Consider the following 25,525-nt stretch of genomic DNA (forward strand, 5'->3'; position numbering starts at 1 on the left):
CAAATTGTTTCTTTGGAAACAAATCTGCTCAGTTAGAAGTGCAAGAATACTGAACCAAAACCCAGAAAGGGATTGTTGCCACCTACATACACAAATTATCCTTTTAGGAAATGACAAATGTACAATTTGGCTTTCTTTTTGGGTTTGTACACTGAAATAGTATTCATTCAGTGCCTGGCCAAATGGGTTTCTATGTTCTGCAGCAGGACACATCACAAAAAACAGGAAGAAGAGGCAGCTGGCTGCAGGGTTTGAGGAGTTAATGGATGCTATCACAACATCTTTTTCCTGCTTGCCAAAGCCTTTATTGCAGAAAAAAATTCAAATAGAATGAAGGAAGGGAAACCTTTAATTAGTTGGAATTTACTTGTTAAAAAAAAAAACAACAAAACAACGTGTCTCTGCTTGGCATATCTTCCTGAGAAAAGACTAACATCAGCATCACTTTGTGACTAATTTGGTTTGGTCCTGTTCCTGGTGTTCAGCTACCTGGAGTACAGTTTAGGCTGCTGTTTATTTGACTCTCCTCCCTGAGGACCACTCTTCTGTAGGAAAATTAAAGCTATGCAATGCTTACACAGACATTTCTTGCACTTCTGCTGGAGAACAAGACCATTCTGAGTAAGCACTAATAATAGACAACACTGCAAGTAGCTGCTTGGGGCTCACATGCTTGAGAGACAAAATATTAAAGGAGAAGTCACTGCTGAAAGGAGCAGATAGATTGCATTTGCTATCACAGATCTCTACTGTGTTTCAGTGATCATGCCACTTAGGTAAAGTGGGACTTTGAGAGCTAAAGTCTAATTAAAATAAGTGGGCGTTATATAACCATGCTCAGAAGGCAATTTTTCTGCAATATTCCTTGGTGACTAGAAGCTGCCTTTCTTTAAAGCATTTACACAACTCAGCTCTAGCAATTTAATGGTTGGAAGATGATAAGGAAATAAATTAGATTTTGGTACACAGCAGTCAAATTAATTTCAGGGGTGTATGTAAGGCTTAGCACTTAAGTCCCATAACCACATCATGACCCATATCAACTGGAAGGCCCCAGTTTTTCAGGGAAGGCTGGATAGCACACATCACACTATTGCTTTTTAGAAGATGTCATCATGCATCATGACCAAAGTCATGTTTCAGGGAATGCCTTCACTCCACCAGGGTATCCATTATGGTCAGGGCTGCATTGCTGAGGTTCCAAGAATACTTGAGTGTATTGAACACTCAAGGCCCAGGGAGGGAATGTAACCTTCCTGCATCTTCTTTTGTTTTAATTGGTTTGCTTTTGTTGTTTTCTTGATCTTTTTCCTCAAATAATTTCCTTTATTGAACTTGTCTTTTTCTCATTTTTGTCTCTTTCCTGGTTACTTCCAGATTAGCACCAGGATGCAAGTCCCATGGGGAGCCCCACTTGGCCCCTTTCTGCTAAGTCCAACAGCCAGCCTTGGCAAAGTGAAAACATTCTGATCAGAAGCAATGGGGGGGATCATTGGTGGGGGGTCTATTTTGGGTGTCACAGGTTGGTGATAATGTGTCACACTACTGCAGCCCAGGTAATGGTGCAGCCACTGTGCTCTGCCAGCCCTTCTCCGAATTACAGCCATGAAGGAGCCATGTAAGGTGCAAAGACACCTAGGTTCACTCACTCTGTCTGAGCCTGGTTTGCCAGAATTGCTTCCTTAAGGAATGCTGCACAGAACTCAGTCTCCAGGGAGGGGGAGCCTGCTGCAATCAACCTCATGAAGGAAAATATATCAGCCTCAAATTAATTTCACTGTAGGGATGAATTCTGCCAAGTTCCTGGAATTTTCAGAGACCAGTTTCATCTACCCTAAATTTACTGATCTACTTTTTAAAATGTAAACAACTTTCAAATAAGATTTTATTGCATTTGGATATAATTCTTGTCATGTTCCGTGCTTTTCTGCTTCGTTTCCAAAGAATGTTGTGATGATTAACTCATGCATTATGTGATGTCATGTGTAATGCTCCCTTGTGACAATAACTCAAATTGCTATTTTCATGCTATCTTCCTGTCTCTCACTCTTGTTTTATTTTTACTCTATCCTCTTACTCATTTGAATAGAAATATTTTCAAGAATATATTTCTGTCTCCTTTTGCCAATTGACTGCCAGCTCACAGTCTAGAAAAACATCCAGCTCCCTCAACTTTGCTTCCAGATGCTACAGAGCTCACTTTCCCAGGAATTCTCCTGGACCTTCATCTGCAGAGCTCAGTCACTCATCAAAACATCAGCAAGTTGTGTGGGAACTCTTTGAATGCCTGGGTAGCCAATGAGGCATACAGCAAGGGTTCAGCTCAAGCAATCTCACAGCTTTACAACTTTTTTATATTCAAAAAAGGATTCAGTACTTTTAAACCTTCATTCTGGATATCAATAGAAAAAGAGAGCTTCTGGTCATTAACTGATCATGGATGAAATGGAATTATTATTTTGAATATTAATTATTCTTAACCTGAATAAAGATGCAGATAAATCCATTTCATTTTACCATTTGAATAGAAGAAACAGGACTAAAATTTAAAGTCCCATAATTCTGACAGTGATGTAGGAACTCATATAACATGCGTGGAGAACCTACAGCAGTTGAAAATCCTGAAAAACCTAGCAGAGAAGAAAGTGACAGCAGAAGACATGCAATCAAGAGAAATTTGAGGTTTCTCTTGAATTCTAGTTGTCCTTGATCACATCAGTAATAACCTGTTGCTGTTCACAAACTCCATATCCCAAATCTGTGTAGAAAATGGTAAGAAAACTAAGGACAGGAAAACTCAGCTTTCAGGAGCAAGCATAATTTAATCACCTATTTTCCACCAAGTGTTCTGTGTACAATTGTCCCAACAAAGGAGAAACCAGAATAAAACCAGAAAAGTCCATGCAAATAGATGTTTGAGGTTAATAACCCTTGTGAGCCTATCCAGGGCTGGCACCAGAAAACTCTATCATTCCATAACAAGAAGTACAGCCTAAAAAGATTGATTTAGATTTTAAGTCCACCTCCTTGTGAGAACAGGACAGTTCTCAAAATACTCTAAGCAGTAGTTTCTAGTCTAGCTTTTAATACACAAAGCAATGGCTTTGCTGTTTCTTGAAATCTACGCAAGTTTGGAATTCAGTATCCACTCCTCAGTGGCTTTTGCTGTTCTCCACTTTCAGTTGCTATATATACAACAGAAAACTGCAATTTGCATTAGATGACCCTGTATGAGTGTGCTCAATCAGTAAAAATGTTTCCTGCATATAGGGGCTATACGGATGCAGCCTCAATAGCTGCCAGACATTGGGATGGAAAAGGTGCGTGTGTCTTTCACATCACAACTTGATCACCTGTTCTTTAATCCTCTCACTCCCACAGAGGGAGCACCCCAAGGAACATCTCCAGCCAGGCTGCTCCTCCTTGCTGTCAAGGTCACTTACAGACATTAGGAAATATTCATCTATCCTTAGCCAGTAAACTGAAAGACATTTCACTTTCTTTGTACATCTCATCTAATAATGTTTCTCTCTGAATTGCCTCCAGTTCACTGCACTGTTAATTAACTTTTATGCACTACCAGAGACAAATGCATCTCAGCAGTGACTTAAGTGATTTCTCTACAGCTTGTGTTTCAGTTTCCATTCATAAAACACTTCAACCTATATTAGTCAAAATTGTCCCCCTTTGTAGTATTTTTGCATTTCCATAGTGTCTCTCATTGTAAAGTAAAAAAGAACAGAGGAACAGAGGAAGTAAAATTTTAAATACCAATATTTGTCTTTGCCTGAAATACTCAACTTGGTTAGGGGAAAAAAACTCCATTCTCTGAGTGTTTGTCAGCTCTGTACATTCTACATGCCATTTCCATTATTAAACAACAATATCTGAGCCTTGCCTTAAATATCAATATAATAAGGCCTTAGTTGTTTAGCAATATTGTTTTAAGTTGAAGTTTCATACAAAAAAAACCAACCCAAAAAAACCCCACATAAGCACTACAAAATGTGTCACTGTAGCAAGGTTTTCTTTAACAGCCTGCAAACAGCACACAGCTTTTCCTGCACATTTTAAGGACATATCCAGAGTTCACAAGCACTTTCAATTTTATCACCTAATTATTAGAGAGACAATTTGCAAGAGTAAAAAGTTCATACACCATCTGAAGCTCTTAGCATCACAATGAACATGGATATAAAATTATTTTGTTACATAATAGCAGAACGTGTGTGACTTACACAAATGTTGAATCATTTAGAGCTTAAAGCTGAGGTTTCCCACACTGATGGTCCACAGATTTCTGTCAGTGGTCTGCAGCTGAAGGTTTACTGTTGTCTGGGTACACAGTATTCATTCCCTATGGATAGAGGGGTGAGAAGAGATTAATAACAAACAAACTGACCAAGAAAAAAGACTTCAGTTTATCAACAGCAGTAAAATATTTTTTGCACACTCAGTGTTAGGGGCTCCTTTGGCTGCCCACAGAGGTGTCCAACACCCCTGTGAGGTGACTGCTCATCACGTGGGAGAAACTGCACTCAGGGGGGACATAATGAGTAGAAACAAGGCTAACATACATCCATTTTAGGGGAATGATGGCTACAACAGATACCAGGCCACAACCCAATACCTAGGGACCATAATAAACTCAGGAAGTAGAACTGCAGAAACCTCATGAAGTTCATCAAAGTATCAACTTGGAGTTCTAAGCAAAATAAATACATATCTTTTGGATCCATTTTGGGAAAAAATGTGATTTATTTTAGGATAGGCTGAAGTATGTTTTTTAAATAAATAACATGTTCAACAGTTTTGGTTTGTCCTACTCCAGGTAAACCACGTCATATTTCAGTATACATCATTTCCATAAACAGTTGCTGAATTTGCACAGTGTTATATATATGTAGAAAACATTTGGCCATGGTTTTGTCAGAACTGCCTCTGTGACTGTCACAGCTCCCCTTTATTCTTCTGTCACTGTTTGCTCATCTTATTTAACATCATTCATTCTAATTTCCATACTAATAAACTCAAATTAAAAGCCACAGATAAAAAGAGAAACCAACATATACTACTACACAGAAAATAGACCTTCAAATTGCTATCTCAAAAACACATTTCAAATTACTTTTTTTTTTTTTTAACCAGTGGTGGCTAAAATCAAGTTCAGGAATACATTCAAGAATATTTGTTTATTTAACATAAAAACTTTCCACTGTCACAAAGTGGAGATTCAATTGCTCAACAATCACAACCAATTCCAAACTTTCTCAGGTCTAATGAAACCATTGCTTTAACTGTATTAGTTATCCAAGTAGTACAACTTGCACTGCAGGATATAAAAGATTCATGTCAGTAGAGATTTAAGCTCAGAAAAGTAGAACAATACTTAATGGTTAGTGAACTGCATTGGAATATTCCTTAAAGCAATTTCTCTTTTTCTATGTCTGTGTTACACTGGGTTTTATTTCATCCAAGGCAAGTGAACACTTCAAATACTTAAACAAGTTAAGGGTTTACTGTGGTCATCCACATTTGTTTCATAGAGAAACTACTTTCAGAAAAGCAAGAAATTTTGAGACTTCCTGGTTAGCCCTAAACTTAAAAGCAGTAATGAAAAACAATAACTCTAATGAAAGCAGCAGATTAAGCAGGAAGAACCTTTCCAGAAGTGTAATTCTGGATGCTGAAATACACTGTAGTGAGAAGCAACCTGCATGAAAGATACACTGCAGTTCTTCCTAAAGCCTCTGTTTTGGATTTCACTTAATGAGACAACAGTGAACAATGGAACAATGGAAACAATAATTATGCTGGCATCCTATATTTCTGCTTTTTTAATAGTATTTAATTTCAAATATTTAATTCCACAGCTGCATTCTCTGAATATTTTAAGCTTGATTATAGAGTTCCTGCAACCTGTTTTATACAGTTTTTGCCAGGCAATAACCCAAAAGAATGAAAACAAGCTAATACTTGGATAGCTGCTGTGAGCATACTCACATGCCACAGGTATCTAACAGAATTCACAGTGCCTTCTATGAAATCTAATGCTTGGGAAAGTACAAGAAAATTGATTTAGCCATCAGTCTTTTGTCTGAGTTCACCACAAATTTTCAATTTCCTCCAGTTACCTTAATGTCCACAGGAAAAATCTTGTATTCAATTGACACCTTTCATATTTTAGTCTCAGATTGTGCAGCGCTTGGCTTACATGCACTGGGATCAGGTAGCTCAAACCTGGCAAAATTGTGGGTTCCTGCCAGATTTGATGGACAACATCATTCCTTTCAGAGCAAACAATTCTGTCTTCTCTAGCCTGTGGATTTCCTTTCACTGTGTCTCATTTTGCTTTTCACACATACCACACTCATCTATGTATGTTTTCACCTACGCATACTTGCATGGGCTACAAGCACATGTCCTGCTTCAACCTCACTCTACTTTTATCCCTATTCCATATTGTCAGCAGCTGCCTGTTGGAACTACTGCTCCCACTGTAACTCCAAACTTGTTTAGGTGCACACAGCTCCCTGTCTCTGCCACCTTCAAAAATCCAGCATGTTTCTGTGCTGGTTTATGCTGCCACAGGGATTTATGCAACCCCACACCAAACCATGTCAGGGAATCAGTGTAGATGAAACTTTAACAAGCAGAAAAGCAATGAGCCCCTTTATTCAACACTGCTGGATTATGTCATCTTCAGGTACTTGTATTACTATGGGATCAGCATTAAAACTCTAGCTTCAGGAATTCTGACCAGCCCTGAAGTATCAACAATAAATGATCTAAATATCCCTTAACACAGCAATCTTGTTAGAGATCACAGTGTCTGGAACAGGAAAGCTCAATCCTCCCCAGCTTCAGCTTATCTGCATGCAGTCCAGTTTTTTACTCCCAGAACATGTCCTGGAAGCATCACAAGCATGTTATCTCAGAGAGAGCAACATCTCTGTCAGTGCCTTCTCCAGTGGGGAGTGTGATGCATCCAAGACTTGGGATAAGTCTTAACCCAAGGTGTTCAGCTTAACCTGAAACACCTCAGGAGCTTTTCCCATGGATTCTCTTCTTTCTTATACATCCCTTATGCTCTCTGTTTTCCTTCTGTGAGCTGCAATTTTTAGACATTGTTGGGACAGACAAGAATCACAGGCCATTTTATTTTTTGATACTGGTGTAGATGGACAGAAGAGAGACATATTTTGATCTTTCTCTAGACTTCATTTTTGTTCTTTAACAGTTTAAATAGACAGACAGGCAATTTGAACTTGAAGGGTCTGTTGTCTCAAGAAAAACATGACCACCCCTCTAAGTATTCAGCTCATGTGCAGTGATTCATACCAGGCCTTATGCTTTGGAAGGTTTGCAGTTCGAAATGTTAATTAACAGACATAGTCCATTTCCATATGTCTTCCTCTAAAGGTTACTGCAACAACATTTCCTGAATATTCTTTAACAATTTAATGGCAGCCTGGCGGTAGTATCATGACAAATAAATTTAAGTGACATACAGGTTGCAGTGGAGAATACAAAGTATAAGAAAGAAATGTACTTTTTATAGAGATGTGACATGAAAAACATTGACCTGTGGTCCCAAGTAATTTTCATAAGACAAAAGCTTTCATGGTAATAAAAACAAATCAGTCAATGTTCTGAAAGACTAATATAATAAACCATCAGGGAAGCTATTCAGCTGTGTTAACTCCATTTAACAAAAGAGGAGTCATTATTATTCAAACTTTAAGTACAAAGTTTGGTGACAACTTTAGCTGCACTATGACAAAGTGATTCTTGATTAATGAGAGATACCTCCAGAACTGGCAGTGGGACTCACCATGGAAGCACATGCTACCGTGCTGGTCATACTGAACAAAACCAGTTTGAAATTAGGACTGGACTTAAATGACAGCACAGAATTACAGAGAAGCTGAAAATAGTGCATGAAATATTACCATACCCAAGAATTTATATACTGACAAGTGACTAGAACATGAGGAAGATGGAATAGGGGTCAGGAGTGCCAATATTTTTTTATGGGAAGGAGAAATAGAAAAGAAGAGGAAAAAAAGTACTTTTAGTGTAAACTGATTCTCAACAAATGGATACTACACTGTTTTTCAAGAGAAACAAAATTATGCTTTATAATTTTATTTTTGAGGTCGAATTGCTATAGCCACTGAATAAGGGAGAAATTAAATGAATTACAAGCAATTTGGGGTACAGGTAGAAAAAGAATCACAGGTTATGATTACAAACTGTACTTTCTAACTCTGAGTTCATCCTTACACACACACACTCAGCAGACATCATTTCTTGAGGAGCTGAAATGTTGTAATGATTCTTTTCTTTATGAACCTCACTTAGTTGCAAGTATCTTTGCAGTTCTGGTTTATAAATGAGACAGTATTTGGAAATATCAAGGTACCAAATAACTAGCTGGAATTTTTTCAAAATACTAAGAAAATCTCGATTTTTATCCACTCCTTTCCTTATCCTACACTGAATTTTGGAGACTTTACACACTTGACAAACCAGTTTGGTCCTTATCTATGCCACAAGCAACTCCACCCAAACCCAGTTGGGAATTTTTTTCCAATTGCACAAGGTCCACTCATTTATGCCAAACACAAACTATCAGCCGGGACTCTGTGGAATATGCCACAAAAAGTTGTGAACTATTTCTTTGAGACAGGATAAATAGACATGCAGAGCAGAATATTCAGAATAGCAGAATAGCGGAAAAGGTAGAAAAAAGGAAGATAAATAAAAGGAATGAGTTGTACAGGTAGAGCTGAAAAAGACATTACAGATAAAGATATGCAACATCTCTACCTGATTAACAAAATATAAGATAGTCAGTCTATGACTGAAAAGGTTGCAAGAAATAGGAGTGTTTGAAAGTTGTTCAGAAGTCTTGCTCCTGCTGATGCAACATGAATGGCTAATTGTGATGAATATAATACTGAGGTATTTCACTTGAATTCAGGTCTACCAGGTACCACACAAAAAAAAATGGTAGACAATTTAATACCCTGTCATCTTAAGCTATGAAATGATAGGGGTAAACAATGAAACAGATCTGAGAAGAAAAAAAATCAGACAATACCCCTGTTATTTGATCTGTGTTTAAAACTAGATTGTGAATAAGTCTTCCAAGACTTCCAAGAACAGCAGCAGGTGCCACATTAAAATATATCATAGTAAGAAAAAAAGGACTTCATTCTCACAGAAGACAAAGCACTCAAGTATTCTGGACTGCAGGAAAAAATCCAGTCTCAGCAAAGATGAAAATCTACTATCCATCTTTAACCAGGTGTAATATTTAATAGTGACTGCTCTTTAAAATCTGAATGCCTTTTCAAGGGGAAATTTTAAATACTCTGGTATTTTTCACATCAGATGCCTTCAAAAAATAAAATTAAACCACCATTGTAAAGCTGAATTTACATAATGTAGATAAAAACAGTAGTTTCTTTATCAGTACTGCCATAGTAATTTAGAGAAACTATAGACAAACAGAATTTAGACTAACAGCTTTGCTCTAGAAGGCATTACTTTCTCTTGATACCACCTTAATTTGCCTTGAATGGAAGGAGAGGCAAAAAGGTCTCATAAAGTCAGATAATCAAAAATAAACTTAATGAGAAAGAGTAGATGGATATTTGTCTTGCCATTTTATTGATTTAGCTTTTAACTTCTGCACAAAGACCTCTGCAAAACCTCAAAAACTTCAGCCTACGATGGTATGGCTGTTGACCCCATTAAAGGAGTAAAAGGACTGCAATGCATTGAAGAATTTCAAATCCCCTGGATGATTTGCAGCTAGGGAGAGCAGCAGTGGGACATCCTCTCTCCAGGTAGTAGCTCCTAGAAGGAGGATCACAGTACCATGACCCCAGTCACAGCCATTCTGCGGAGATGACTTCCACTGCTTCTCCAAAAACACTTCTCCAAAAAACCATTCTTCTTTGCCATAATAGAAGCCTTTGTAAGAACACATAAGTGACTTAATCAAAACTACCCCCGGTTATAGCATAGACGCTCTGCACCTTTGTGAAGTGCAACAGGAAAGAAGTAGCCACTGCAGTAATTAATATATTTATCTAATGTAATATGTCCCAACAGCATCATCCCAACTCTACTTTTTCCACCACAATATTCTCCATGACCAGGACAAAGCAGGAGCCTCCTTGTGCCATATAACTTCCTCAGCCCAGCCTACTTTATGCCCAAATTCAAAACATACTATTTTTTTCCCAGTTCAAACACCATGAAAAATTAAAACTAACAAACAAACAAACAAACAAACCTTTTCCAAATCAATCATAGCTATTCTACTGAATAATTTGACCTAATAACCAGCCTGATTGATTCCTGTACAGGGTGTCTGTGACATTGAGATGTTTTGAATTACCCTTATTATAGAAGGGGATAACTGTTTACAGGATATTATGTATATAAGCAGTTTTTCTCTTTTAGTCTTAGCTCTGTGAACAGGGCTAGCCCTAAGGCAAAGCCTAAGGCAGAAAGTGAAATACATTTTTCAAAGGCTGTTTGTTAATTGAGCCCTAAACTGCTTTCCTGTTCCTTGCCAGTTTTATCCTAACATAAGAACAAATCAATGTTAAGGCAGTCTGCCAGATGCTGGCCAACTCAGACTACTTTGAGCGTCCTCTCTCTTCCTTGGCAGCTGAAATCTCTCAGCACTATTCAAATTTTGCTCAGCATCTAGCAGCATTCAACCCTAAATGGGCTGCAATCTGCATATGAATATTTTAATTACATGCTGCTATGCAGAAAGAAAACAACCAGCTATGCACAGGCAAGTCAACTAAGAACTTGTAAGCTCTGTGACAGCAATGGATTTATAATTTCAGCCTGTTTATTATGCCTTGGGCATCATTCTATAAAAGATGTGTGTAAGGTTAGGTGTCTTGTTTGAAAAAAAGGAGTGCAGTTCTTTTGTTGCTCTTCTGCAGTCAGTGCAGAAAGTGAAGAGAAATGAAGGATTTTTTCACACCACATGCATGAAATTCAGAGTTTTCCTGAAGGCCATCGGACCGAAGGAGGATGATCAGTAGCTTTCAAGAAAGAGAAACACTACATTTGGCAGCAAGAAGAAGAGGAGGGCAGAGAAGAGGTTGAGTGCCAGCCAAGTTCTGGTTTCAGACCTGGATCAAATGTACTGGACTGACATGAAGCACCCAACTCCTGCCTATTTTCCATGGCGAGACTGCCCAAAAACAGTTTCTGATGGGGATGGAGCCATTCTCAAAAGCATCAACTAACCTGGCATCCTATTTTTGCATTTCACTTCCCCTTTAGGACTCTGTGATTCACTGTCTAGAGATTTGGACAACAAGAAGATAAAAGAGGAAGAGCCAGGAGTGAAATAGCTTGGAGGAGCTTTGTTGAACAGACAGAACCTGAAGGGCTAAAGGTGAGAGACAGGCAGTTATGGGGAGTCTGCATGGAGATTTGAGCTGCAGTAGGATGCAGGGGGATGGTGAAGCTGCTAGGACAAAAGTGAAAATGAAGTGAGGTGACCCTGGCAGAGACATCCCTAAACTGCTATCAAATGGCCTCTAAGAAAGAGCTGCCCACATACCTGTACTGAAAAGAAAGAAGATCAGTAATCCAAGAGGCCTAAACAGCCTAAAAGAAATTTTCAGTGTTTTCTCCTTCAGTCTCACTCTGCAGAAGTTATTCTTTTAAACATCCTTCATCACTTTACCAGCCTACAAACAGTGAGGTAAAGCTGGAAAATAAGCCTGTTTAGAACATCAGACATCAAGGTGATTTAGGAGCAAAGAGAACTGCTTGGCTAGTATTTTTTTGTCTTTATTTTTAAATTCACAGTGAAAGGGAGGGAAAGTTTCTTGATAACAAAAATAAAAACATCAATTCAGAGCCATCACTATCTCATGCAAAGGGCTAGGCCAGACTGTAGGTAAAAGCTGTGGGACACCTCAAAAGAGGACAAATTTGACACTTGCATGACATTTCCAGTTTAATGCTGAACTTCTACTTCCCCACTAGAATGAAAGGTTCATCAGCTACCAGATGCTTTTAAGAGCTTGGGGGAATGAAAAGAAATATACTTTTTCCTCTCTGGATGCTCTACTTTAAACTGTCTACAATCACACTTTTTTCTTTTTTCTGGTGTTAAAAGCCACTGCACTTTGTTTTAAAAAAACTTCAGGATTGCAAAAAAAAATCAAAATTCAGTATCATCCTGCAGTCCTAATCTGCTTTTCATCAAAAAGCTTCTGTACCTTCTGAAAGCTTTGATGAACCTGGTAAGAGACAAAAGTTGAGACAGAGACCAAGTGAATTTCAAGCACTTAGTAAAGTTTTGCTCTCACACTGAACAAACTGTGAGAGAATTGTACTGAAGTTTGTTTTAAGTTTGATGCTTGTTCATGTCCCTAAATCAAAGAAAATTTCAGAATGTTTGGTCAGAGACTTTAGGGGGTCATTAATTTTACTAGACTTTATTGCATGCACTCTATAAAAATAGCTAACAAGATTGAAAGAGCTTCCACACTTAACATAAATATGGTCAAACATAGGAAAACAAAATACACCTGAATGTTAGGATTTCCAGTCTAATGGACAATTCATGAGCTTGAACTGTGTCCCCATAGTCTTAGTAAATCTATGCCTGATAATCTTTACAATAGACAAAATATCATTATCAATTCAATTCAATTCAATTCTTCCCATCTATGGATAATACATTCCTCCTAGTCTTGGATGTCTTTATATAAATATGAACAACAGGTTGCCACAGATTCTCTATGCTGTTTAAGAAAACACTTATTAAAATATTTGGTAACAACATCCCCTTACAGCCTTACAGGGGGCAGAATGGCTGGTACGTTTTCTGTTGGAAAAGGAGCTGGGGGTGCCCTCTGGCAACAGCTGAACACGACCCAGCTGTGCCCAGGGGGCCAAGAAGGCCAATGCCATCCTGGCCTGTGCCAGCAATGGTGTGGCCAGCAGGACCAGGGCAGGGATTGTCCCCATGATTGTCAGCACTGGTGAGGCCACACCTTGAATCCTGTGTTCAGCTCTGGGGCCCTCAGGACAAGACATTGAGGGGCTGGAGCATTGAGGGCAACAGAGCTGGGGAAGGGTCCAGAACACAAGACTTGTGAGGAGCAGCTGAGGGAGCTGGGGGTGTTTAGCCAGGAGAAGAGGAGGCTCAAGGGACTTTATATTCTCTCTACAGTCACCCGAAAAGACACTGTAGCAAGGTGGGGGTCAGACTCTCCTAACGCATATGAAGTGAAGGGACAAGAAGAAGTAGACTTAAATTGTGCTTAGGTGAGATTCAGATTAGATAGCAGATTTTATTTTTTTTCCACTGAGAAGGCTTAGGCACTGAAATTAGTTGCCTAAGGAGGTGGTGGAGTCACTGTCTCTGGAAGTTTTCAAAGAGGCATCTGGATGTGGTACTTGGGGATATTGTTTAGGGGTGGTTACAGCGGTGCTGGGTCAACAGTTGGGCAAGATAGTTTTGAAGGCCTCTTTCAACACTGATGATTCTGTGATTTAAAGAGGTGGGGTTTTGAAATTATAGTAAATAGCAATAGATGGCCCTGACATGAGTACATGGCTGAATTAATTCCAAGGATTCTCTTTTCAAGATGCCAGTGTTAAGCCCCTTGAGCAAATTATCACCTTTATCCTCACTCTATGGCCATTAGTAAAGCCCTTATAGTTATCAGCACTAGTAATCAAAAATCATTAAGTACAGTCAGAGACAAGCAGACTTAATCTCTGGATTCAGAAGTGTTTGAAATCCTTGCCAAGAAAGGCCTCTCCCTCCTGATTTAGCATTAAGTTGCAAAATAAACAATCCCACTAAATTGCATTTCTCAGCTTGAGCACCACAAACAAAACCCAAGTAAATGAGTGTTTATTAGAATGAGCTTGACAAATAATGACTTCCCACCACCAGGCTATCCATGATGTATCTATAGATTGCTATCTATGACATCTCCATAATAATGTATTTTGTTACATGGAGATGGTTGACTGGTGATGACATGGATTTTCATCAGAAAGGACTTGAAAATTAAAACTGTGCTGTACATATTCATTTTCCAAAAAGTCCAGCTTGCAGAGATTGAATTAGGCACACGAGTTATTTTGGTTTTGTTTGAGGAGTTTTTGGCAGAACTACCTGGATACAGAACAGTTTCTGTTTCTTGAAAATTGGCCTAGACCTGAAGAAAAGCAGCCTAAAGCTATGCAGCAATAGGCATGCAGGGCTGAAATCCCTCTATCAGCACACACATTTGTAATTTTTTGATGGTACAGTCAGCATCTTCCAGCATTTGAAGTGAAGCTTGATCACCTCAAAGTTTTCTCTTTGACACAACTTATCAACTAGTTTATTTCTTTATATTTGATGTTTATTTTGTAAATGTTATGGGTTTCCAAGACATCCAGCATCTTGCAACGTATCATTGCATTTTTCCATTAAGAATGCTGGAAAATAAAACTGCCAGCTCAAATATGCTTTAGAGTCAAATTAACTGGTCACATCTCACTGATCAACGTCAAGGTCAATTAACTGTGAGTTCACTAGGTCCAAGGAACAAGTCCCAAAACCCAGAACATTCAGAATGCAGATGAACAGTGGATGTGGAGAAGCAAAAAAATAAAGAATTACGTGAATATCAGTTTCTCTGTGATTATACTATGCTCAGAATTTACAAGGGGGAATCTGGTTCCAACACAAACAACATGAGAATGAACTTCAGAAAAGGGGACTAGGAAAAACACATAAAAATCTTCCCAAAAAGTTGATCTAACTCCAACTGACTTAGAATTATTAATTCTCTTCATTGAGCCCTTTTAGAAAAGCAAAATAGAAGACATGCAGGCTTCCAGACTGAGCCTTACAAAAAGGTCAATAACAAAACATAACTCATTTTCTGGTTATCTCCATAGGACAACTGATGATAGTTGAGTATAATTTCTGTAAATTTTAAAGAAGCCTGAGACAGAGAAGCAGAAGGAGACAGGAAGCAGTGTCTATTTCTCACCCTCTATTACCTCCTTCAATGACTTTTAGATGTGGGAGACCTTGAAATCTAGAGAGGGATTTATCTTATATGGATGTCACTGATATGCATGCTTCTCTCTAGAAGTGTATCTTTAGCTAGTTACCTGAAGCTCTCTAGAGGAAAGAAATAAGTATTTATAGGCAGGACTCATCCAGCCTATTTTGCACATCTGCTTTACAATACAATAAGACTTTGTTCATGATAGTCCTGTTCCTTGCTGTCTGTAAAGGAAATCTCAATTATTCACTCAGAAGCTGAAGTTTACACTAGAGATCTCTAAGATTAGATAGGCCAAGGCTTAGCCCTAGGGTCTATGGAAAAGCATACAAACTTGTCTGGTGTAGAGGAAAGTGAAATCTTTGCCAGAGGAGATGGCAGGAGTGTGTCAAAAAAAGAACTATGAAGTTTTCTGTTTGATGCCTGCAATCAAGGTGACATCTGGCTCACGTTGTGCAATTTGCCTGTTTGACCTGAAGAACACAGATCTACTTCTTACAAAGCCCAGGTAGTTGGCCTGCAAGACATAAATCTGAAAAATAAAATTTTGGAAGGCTGATTTCCAGACCAGTCACAACCTATAAATAATCCCTTAAGGTGGTCATGACAGGGACAGCACTCTTAGTCATGTAAATGGAAAGAGCCAAGATTTTTTGAAAGAACAAAGCAATGTCCTGGCTCATCAGTCTATGACACATACTAGGATGGTGCCATCAGCACTGAAAGGACAGCTTTCAGAAAGTCCCTGCACTTACTATTACTACTGGGAGTTCCTCTTAGTGTATTTCATTTTGGATTGTTGTGCCTTCCCAGGAAAGCCACTATGAATCACACTCTGCAAGCCCTTCACTTTGCCAGGTATGTCCTGTGAGACCCAAAACCTTTTGTGGATGTAGCCCAAACACTCATCTGTGGCTTGGACCATCCCTCCAATGAGTTTTGGAAATAAAATGTCTATAGATTTTTTCAAAAATGCATCTTTATATACATTATGAATTTCAGAATTTCTATCAGTAGGTAAACAAAGAAATTACTACCATCAAAGTTTTATTCCCATGCTCTTTACTCCCACACAGTACACTTAAATATTCCCCCAAGTACATTATCAAATACACAATAAAACCCTAGCCAATCATAATGAGTGATGAGAGAAAAGTGTCCTGGCAGGTGTCTAACAGAACATAGTCACTCAACAGGAAGTGTCTGGTGCCATTTAGTATCAATTTCTCTAAAGCTCATTAATTTCTTTTCAGATTTCAATATCCAGAAGTCATCAATTCCATTTTTTTTCCAGTTAATAAAATTTTTCTTCCTTTTGTCCACAATTATTGACAAGACTATTATCTAAATGAGTATTAGCTCTTTCTTAATTAGCAGGCAATTCAGCTGTGACTTGCACACAAAACCTTGTCTATTTTAATAAATGGTTACATTGCTTTACCAGTGCTGAGCAATTAATTAACTCAGAAACCACATTTGGGTTTTTTTTGCATTTTCCTGGCATTTGTTTTGTGTACTAACCCCTGCCACTGTCACATTGTGTACTAACCCATGCCACTGTCACATTGACTAAGAGTTCTATTCCCAATCTACATTACTTAGGAAATATCAAAAAAAAAAAGAGTCAATTGTTGGCTTGGAACAGGAATTCTTCTCTGACACCTATTTTTCCTACTCTTCAAGAGCAGCCAGCTGACTTCTATCTGCCTAAGTCACCTGCTCACATGTCTAGAAATCTGTATAACTCAAAACAGTACTTTGCTTTCAGATCATTCCCCCTGATTTCCTATGCTTGTTTAGTAGGTATAAACAAGGCCTGGGACCTCAGACCTGATTCCTTACAGTCACTCACAGCAGTGAATACAATGCAGGTCTAAGCCTTCACAGAAACTGCCCATGGTATTTGTCATCTTCCACAGGCCTGTACTAACTTACACCAGCTTCAAACCTTGCTTAGGGTATTTTACATTCACTTTGCCATAGCATGCATGATTACACAAGCTGCAGGGCAGAAAAGTGAATAATTCAGCCCTGTCTCCTCCTCCGCCCACATCTTTTATTTGTATGTAAAGCACCTACTCCATTCCCAGAGATATATAGCTAGGTAACACAAGCAAACTAATGAGGTGTAGCCTTGGGGCGTGTCAGCTCTATGTGCCTTAAAAGTGCCTACCTTTCCAAACATAGAATTGCTATTCAAATATTGTTCCTGGCTTTGTTAACTAATAATAAAACCACATGAAAATATAGCACCATGTCACCCACTGTTTATAAGCTCCATACAAGATGAATAGGTAGCTCGAGCGGGCAGCCTGCACACTCTGTCCTGCCTATTAAGGTTTTTAAGATCAGTTTTTTATTATGCATCTCAGGAAATGTTTGTCTTATCAATGAGCACTGTGCATAGGCTGTCAGAGCATATTGCAGTCCCTTCTCCTGTGGGGTTGTTTTGACTTGTCAACTCAAGTAGAAGAATGCATGTAATTTATATGAGCATTTTGCATTAGACTATTGAATGCATTCTGGTTTTAATTAGGAGGAACAAAAATTGGTTGCAACAAGATCTAAATGCCTGTTGCAGCTCAAAGGATATCAAGAGTTCTCACATTAAAAGTGGCACATTGCAGCTGATTCTGATTCATGGCTGTCTACTCTTCAGTGGATGCTTCAGATATTTCATCTGTGCACTTCTCTTTTATCACTGTGGGCCCGTCTTTCCCCTCTCTACATCCATATGCATTCTGTTGGCCTTGAAGCTTGCTCTGAATCATTCTGCTCTGTGATTTTAAGGAAATTCACACAGCTCTTCAAAAGACACAAAGTGCTTACCTCTATTCCAAACTCTGAGCATCAAATAGAAAGATTTAACATGGGATGTACCCATGCCAATGCCAGAATTGTCCCAGCAGCAAGGGCTGTCTTGTAATGGAGCTGCTCTGTCTATATCAATGTCACATAACAAAACAGTAACAGGCCTTCAAAGAGTGTCTTTCCACTAGGCATTTAAGGGGGCTTTATAAATGGCAGCTTATTCACAGATGCATAGACATGCCTGTGACAGTTATCAATGTTCAGATAACAATTCCACGAGTTACGAGGTTTAGTGAGATGTTTAAAGTTACACAGCAAGAGAGCTGGAAATAGAGCACATACATTCAACTCCTGGCATGGTGTTTGCTACTTAACAATCTTGTCTTACACCCACAACTTGACTGGAACAGCAGCAGGATGCAATTTCAGTGCATAGACCCACATTTGCTATATTCCATGGGGCTAGATCCTCATCAGGGATAAACCACCTGAGCTCCATTACAAACAGCTTGCTTGGTCTTCAGCATAAGTAAAAGATTATTATTATATTTTTCTATCAAGCACTTAAATATAATTTAGAGCTGGTGTAGAATGCTCTCTTTTAGTACGATGACAAGGTCTCTATATAGATGAAGTCTCTTTCAGTAAACTCTCAGTTTTTTACTTTACACGCATTCTTATCTGACTGTTAAAAGGTTGATCAAATTTTTTTTTCTACTTAACCCTACTATTTTTATTCATATGGTAAATACTGTTTCAACGACAATACATTTTCAGAATCACAGAATATTTTGAGTTGGAAGGGACTCACATGGATCATCCAAGTCCAACTCCTGGTTCTATTTTACACACAGAGAAACCACTATTTATTGTCTGAACAAGCTTTTCTAGAAGATTGATCTACCATACTTCATGAACAGGTAGGTTTGATGGCTTGTAAAGTGAATAACCTTAGAAATTGGATGGCATTCCCCACTAAGCCTCACTAAAGTTCTAGTATTATCATGCAGGCACATGTGTGCCTTAACTCCACAGTTGCCACTCAAAGGCAATCCCATTGAAATAATGATAGCTGCAGTGTTCCATCAAAATGTAAATTCCACGGCAAAAGGCTGCTGTGACAAATGACGGGAGCCAAGGAGGAAAGTCCGTGTGGGATCAGGCCAAGGAGCCCTGACTCTCTCATTTGTAGCTGCTATCAGTGCCCAAGGAGCGGTGCCAGGGCTCCTTGTCCCTGTTGTTGGCATAGTCCAGCAGAGACCGAGCAGTCACTTGTTCGCCCAAGTTGGAGAGGCACTGTGGGTTTACCTAGCACCTTCGTTTCCCGGGCCTGCACTGAAATAAACATAGCTATAAACTCGGACACATGAGGCGAAGCCTCTGGAGCGGTCACGTTGCTTCGGTGCCAGGCGCTCTTTCCAGCGCGGGCTGTGGCTGCTGTTGTGAAGGCGGCCAAGAGAGGGCAGCCGGCCCTTGGCCGCTCCGCTCCCGCTGTCCGGGCTGCCCTGTACCCCCTCCCCGGCACTCCCCGCAGCCGGCCCTTGGCCGCTCCGCTCCCGCTGCCCGGGCTGGGCTGTGCCCGATCCCCGGCACTCCCCGCAGCCGGCCCTTGGCTGCTCCGCTCCCCCCTGCCCGGGCTGCCCCGTGCCCCATCCCCGGTACTCCCCGCAGCCGGCCCTTGGCTGCTCCGCTCCCCTCTGCCCAGCCGAGCCCCGATGGAGCGGGCTGGCCTGTGCCCGATCCGCGGCCCTCACCGGGCACCGCGCCCCAGCTGTGCCCCAGAAGAAGGGCATTTCTGGCCTGGCTGCACAGGTGTCCCTCATGAACTGGGTCTCATGCACGGATGAACGGGCACACGAATTACTTTGTCCAGAAATACCTGTTTTTATTTAAAAGCGAGATGTATCAGAAATAGCCCTGGTGGATTTCACGCCTCAGGTGCTCAAGGAAGCAGCGTGTGTGCTAGTGCTGAGGCTGACAGGACACGACAGGTTTATTTGCTTGCCCTTCTTGATATAGTAAGTGGCATTTGATAAATCGTTGTCAGACCACTGAAATCTAATAACATGGATCACTACAAGATGATTACAGCCCCCGAACATTACTGGCACTATATGAGTGAATAATAACCTTGCTGTTTTTGACAAGGGGATACGTAATCCTCAGGGTATTCAGGGACAAGGTGTGATTTCCAAAACTTGGTCAGGAAAGGCATTAAAAATTATAACGTCATTGGCTGAGAAGCCTTCCCTGTGGATTTTAAAGATTTGTGACTATGATAAATAAAATCACTCTCTTAATCAACCCTTTCCAATATAATTTATGAATGCTCTGTTCAAAATAGCATATCATAACAGTATGGAAGAAGGTTAGTGTAGACACACTGATGCATACATACATACTAAAATACAGATATTGCCAGTACAAGGATAAGATAAAAGCAAACTGACATAAATAAAATCCCTGTAAGGACATTTTAAAATTACAGTTTCTTAACACAATGTACCTGCCAAAGTATTCAACTGATTTTACATCATGTCAGGTAATAGCTAGCAATGCTTTCAGTAAAAAAAGGAAAGCTAGTAATCAATGGGTAGAAACACAATTCACCATGCTTGATAGGTGAGCTAGCAAGGCAGTAATACCTCTGAGAAAATGTCAGGAGTGATATGTGCACACTCATTCTGTCTTTACTGCTGAAGCCAGGCCTGCTTTCAAAGGCAAACTGACACTATAATTACAAGATTTTTTAAGCTTTTTCTATTGACATCAGGCAGAAATTATCAAGCACAGTCCAGCAGAAGGCAGGTAATACTGACCAGTATTTGTCTTCATATTTTGCACTGCAAAAAACGGATCTTAAAGTTAGACTGGATTTCAAACCTCAAAAAGCTTTTCATCAATTGAAAGTAAGAGAAGACATACACATATATAGATATCTCCTTCAAAAGAAGCATGCTGAAAAATGCTACTAGATCCAATTTAAAATCCTCTTATTTTTAAATAACCTTCATATCAGAAAACCACAACACATTTAAGACCTGGAATAATCACTAATCTGTACAAGATGAAGTGCAGGAATTCGTGATGCAAAAACTCAACTGGGGGTTAAGTTTTGCCTGAAGCAATACCTGCCAGTAGTCCCACTGAAAGCAGAGCACACTCTCAGTGAAATGCTATTAGGGGGAATGACAGGAGGAGAAGAAAATCTTAAAGCATCCAGTTTAAAATTCTCATAATGCGTTTTGCAGGTGGCCCTGACTGCTGCCCCAAGTTCCCACCACTTGTGCCAGCACCTTATGCCCTTGTTAGCAAAGCCACTTCTCCTCCCATGCCTGAGGTTTGGCTCCCATACTATATCAGCACCCACCCTGAATCCTCACACCATTCCCCCTGGAACCAGCCCCAGCACCAGCTGCCCAAGCTGAGCTCTAATTGGGCTCAGCAGAACACAGCAGGCAGTGGCCTGCCCTACAGGTATGGTCCCAGCACCTCTCCTGAGAAGAAAGAGCCAGGATGAAGGCATTCATGAGGTTCCTGTCCAGATTCAAGCTGGACCTGAGGACAAATGCCCTGGGAACTGGTGGAGAGCAGCAGATCCTTCCTGGCAGTGTTTTCGGGCGCTGGAAGGAAGCAGGTGCAACCTTGGGCAGCCTCTGAAGCTCCAGTGGTGCTTCCTGTCAAGGAGGATGCCCTGATGGCTTGTTGGGCATTGGCCTACTCACTGAGGCTGAAAAAAGGTCCCTGTCTGTTCAAATCAGGTGTCCCCATACATCTGCCATTCTACTGTGGATGTATCTGAACCCCTTCATATAAAAATACCTTGGGTACTGAAAAAAAACTCACCTTAGAACCCCTCTGTTTTCAGACAGGAGAACAAACTGAGTGACAGTCAGCTGCTCAGAGTCAGACCTTTGTGACAGGAGGGCAGACAGACACTGTTCTCATGACAAAGTTGAAAATCTAAAAAGAAAAAGGCAGCCACATACTGCAAAGTGATATGTGAAATGATATCTGAAACACACTCAATTTCTCTATAACTATTAACATGGGGCAATTATTACAAAGGAGTTTATCCAGGTGCCAAGACTGTGCTAAAATCAGTAATGAAGACAATACAAGCAAGTAGATGTTGAGATCTCCAAGGACAGGAGTAGAGATGCTTAGGAATGTCATGGAAAAATGTCAGAAACTACAGCTGCAAGAGCAGGATAAACATAGCTATCTACATTTTGCTTTTATGTTTTCCTAGATAAACATATCTGTAAGAATGTGTCAAAAATCATCTGCAAACTCATGGCAGGTACGTCCTTGTCATACCCATATGACACAAACAGGTTTGTAAGGTTTGCCTTTCATTTTCACTGGCATTGAGACAAAAGCTGCAACCTGCCTTATTGTGGAGTTAATCACAGCCAGGCCTAGAGAGACACCTTCTGCATTGCCAATGACTGACAGGTATCTAATACATCAGGAGAGGGAAGGGATGCTGGCTGAAAAGCTCAATGTGACCCAACAACCTTCCCCTTCACCCCAAAAAAATCAGTCATATCCTGCACTGCATCTGAAGGAGACCCCACCTGGAGGGCTGCATCGAGGTCTGGGTGCCTGATAGAGACATGGATGTGTCAGAACAAGTCCAATGGCTTCCAGAAAAGGGTCAGGTTGAGCTCACATAGGAGGAAACTCATTTCTGTGAGGGTGCTGAGACACTTTTCCAGTGTCTGACCAGGGAAGCTGGGGCTGCACCATTCCTAGAAGTGTTCAGGGCCAGGTTGGATGGGGCTTGGAGCAACCTGGTCTAGTGGAAGCTGTCCCTGTCCATGGCAGGGGGTAGAATTAGATGATCTCAAGGCTAAGATTAGCTTTGGTGTAGCCAGGGGCTTTAAATTGAACGAGTGAAGACTGCTGCTGTATTGGCTACATCCAGCTACTGATCTACAGTGCTATTTCGGAGTACTTTAAAGGAAAAAGAAGATGAGAAAAAAGGAAAAATAAATATTCCTACAGAAATTTTGGTTGTCTGCAGCACCAGCACAAGTCATTTGAGTAGAAGCAATAAAAGAACAAAGTCATTAATGGGAAAGAGGCAACATGCATAACCAGAACTTTGTCTCTGGCCCTCAAAATGCTTCCCCCATGTGCAGCTGCTTCCCTTCAGCACCTATGTGGAAAACATGATGTGGCTAACTCTGCTGTGCAAAACTGCACTGCAGTTTAATGCCTAATAAAAGCAGTGTAAAATTTCCACACAGAGCTGAACAGATTCTTGCAGACCACAGAGGATGGGGGTCTATCCACTGGGGCCACTCTAGCTGAGTTACTGAGGAACTTTTAGATTTGTTGCAATTACTGCTCATCCTAGAGACAGCAGAATAGCATCCTCAAGAGAAAATTATTCCATTTTTCTTTCAGAGTATTTTACCTTAAAGACCTGCTGCTGTATATCCTAGGTGTGAAATGAGAGAACCCACAGTGTTCTCTGAAGTTTAATTTGAAGAGTATAAGGGGAAAAGAGAACAGCTTTATGTCTGACTTGAAAAACATTCCTCCACAGTGTAGCCCAGTTCAGCACAGCTGGAATATTTTATTCAGGGACTAAACTAAAGAAGCTGATTTTTTGCCCAGGAGAGTTTCTGGAGATAAGCATGGAACAACAACAACAAAAAATTTAAAGTACTTTTGGTTTGAGTCATAGATGAAATACTTTTGATAACAAAGATGTGTGGGGTGTGTGTCCTGATCCCTTATCACACCCAGTCTTGGCTGGCAGCTGATAGGAGCCCCACTCCTACAGCTGGTTTGTGTCAGCCTGAGGCTGTCCCAGGGTGGGGTCACCATGTACAGATAGCCAGGTGCAAGTCAGAGCTGTACAGATCAGAGCAAGATAAAACCCTTCAATAGTGCTCCGAATCTCAAAGAAAAATCTCTTTTCCATTCAACAGACACTGGGGAACAGCAGGGAAAGTGTGAGTTTCATGATTTTAGTCTAGCTATATCCACTTCGTAAAAAAAGGCAGGGAGGTGATTTGTGAACAGACTACCTAATTTCACTCATATAATAATATAATAACTTCTTCATCTTTGTTTGACCCAGACAGTTACTTCAGCTTAAAAAGAGACAGAGAGAGTTCTCAGGGTTATTAAATTTTATATCTATGTCAAGCAAGCTGTAGTTTCTGGTTTTCCTTATATCTTTTACTAGTTCTTGAAAGCACTTAAAAAAATAGGGTCATACATGTGGAAGGAGGCAATATGCCACGAACGGGATGGAGTAGTGCTTATGCACAGTAGTGCTGTTTACAATGGTTTTTGTTTTCATTGAACAATGCACAAGGACCTCTCATATCTCAGTGAGTCAGAGCACACGAGTGTTGCCTGCCTGTTCTACCACTTCACTTTTCCGTTGTTTCCCATCAGGTCTCATGCTTCTGGAGGTAAAGCCATGGCACAGAAATCCAGTCAAGGTTCATTCCACTACAGCAATAGAGCTGGGGTTGCACATGTCCTCAGCTGAAGTCCCTGAGCCCACATTCTTCACATTTGACCAGAAAAAAGAGTACTTTTCCCTTAAAAGATATTAACCATACAGGACCAGTTATTATTTCTCTAAGCTTGCCTGTAGTTTACTAGGCTGTGTGAGGTATGACATTTGTTTCCTTAGAGAACGGGGGTGCATATATTGCACTGATCTCAACTCCACTGCTAAGATCCCTTTAACCAGCTTTCTGTGTCCTTTGGCACAGTTGCATAACCAGGTGTGACAAGCTATATGAGGAGGTTTCCATTCACAAATCTGACTTTGGCACAGAAATTGTGTTCAGGCAGGCTGTTCCATTTGTCCACAGCTTTTTTTTCAGAAGCTTTTGCATCTGTTTTGCAGAATAATTCATTGAATGTGATGCTAGCAGCAAACAGGAAAAAAACCAAACTAACTAAAAAAATTAAAGCATGATGGACATATTCATTTTCAACACAATACTTGAGCTTGTGCTGTGAAATCTAAATTCTACCATGGAGATGTGGTGGTAGCAGCCACAGACATAGCAAGCATGTTCTCTAAGTCTATTAAAATATTATGAAAGCCAGACATATTTAAAGAAGCTTTTAACACACTAGCTGCTATACATTGCAGGAAACATTTGTAAAATATTAACTGCTTTATTGCTAATTTTGTTTTGAGTCATATATTGTTTAATTAGGATTTTACTCAGGAGCAGATGGTTTTCTTCATTAAATCATAACATATTCTACCCAAATGGAAGCAGCTGGTTTTTTGAATACACTATAATTTATTTCCTACATGCCAGAAACCACTCTGAAGGGAATCCAGACTATAATCATTCAGTTTGTTTTCACTGGAGCTTATTTACAATAAACTTGGAAAATTTTTAGAAAACAGAAGTCAAGTATAGGGGACATTTGTCAGCAATAGCAATTTTCTATTATTGAACTTGGTACTAAATCTATATTGATGGAAGTACTTCCAGATGTGCATAAATGATAGTCATAGCATGCTATGTGTTGTATACAGATATTGGTACAAGAAAACAGCATGCAAAGAGTTTCCAAAATATATTACAGAACAGAAAATGACAAGAAAAAATGCTGGGTTTTGTTTTCCCATTTGATGACGA

At 39.9% G+C, this 25,525-nt stretch overlaps 1 protein-coding gene across 4 annotated transcripts in view; it reads right to left on the bottom strand.

Moving 5' to 3' along the window:
• The window catches only part of TUNAR (TCL1 upstream neural differentiation-associated RNA), a 160,589-nt gene that overhangs the window by 58,858 nt on the left and 76,206 nt on the right, over positions 1-25,525 (bottom strand). For 3 of the 4 annotated variants that reach the window (XM_064715580.1, XM_064715577.1, XM_064715575.1), the window contains one exon: positions 4,239-4,357. The gene's annotated coding sequence lies outside the window, so the exon portion shown is untranslated. Of the gene's footprint in view, positions 1-4,238; positions 4,358-21,734; positions 21,852-25,525 lie in introns of those variants that run through there. The other variant, XM_064715576.1, reaches the window with a different exon arrangement.

Source organism: Zonotrichia leucophrys, chromosome 5 (assembly GCF_028769735.1).
Source record: "Zonotrichia leucophrys gambelii isolate GWCS_2022_RI chromosome 5, RI_Zleu_2.0, whole genome shotgun sequence".
NCBI classification, from domain to species: Eukaryota; Metazoa; Chordata; class Aves; order Passeriformes; family Passerellidae; genus Zonotrichia; species Zonotrichia leucophrys.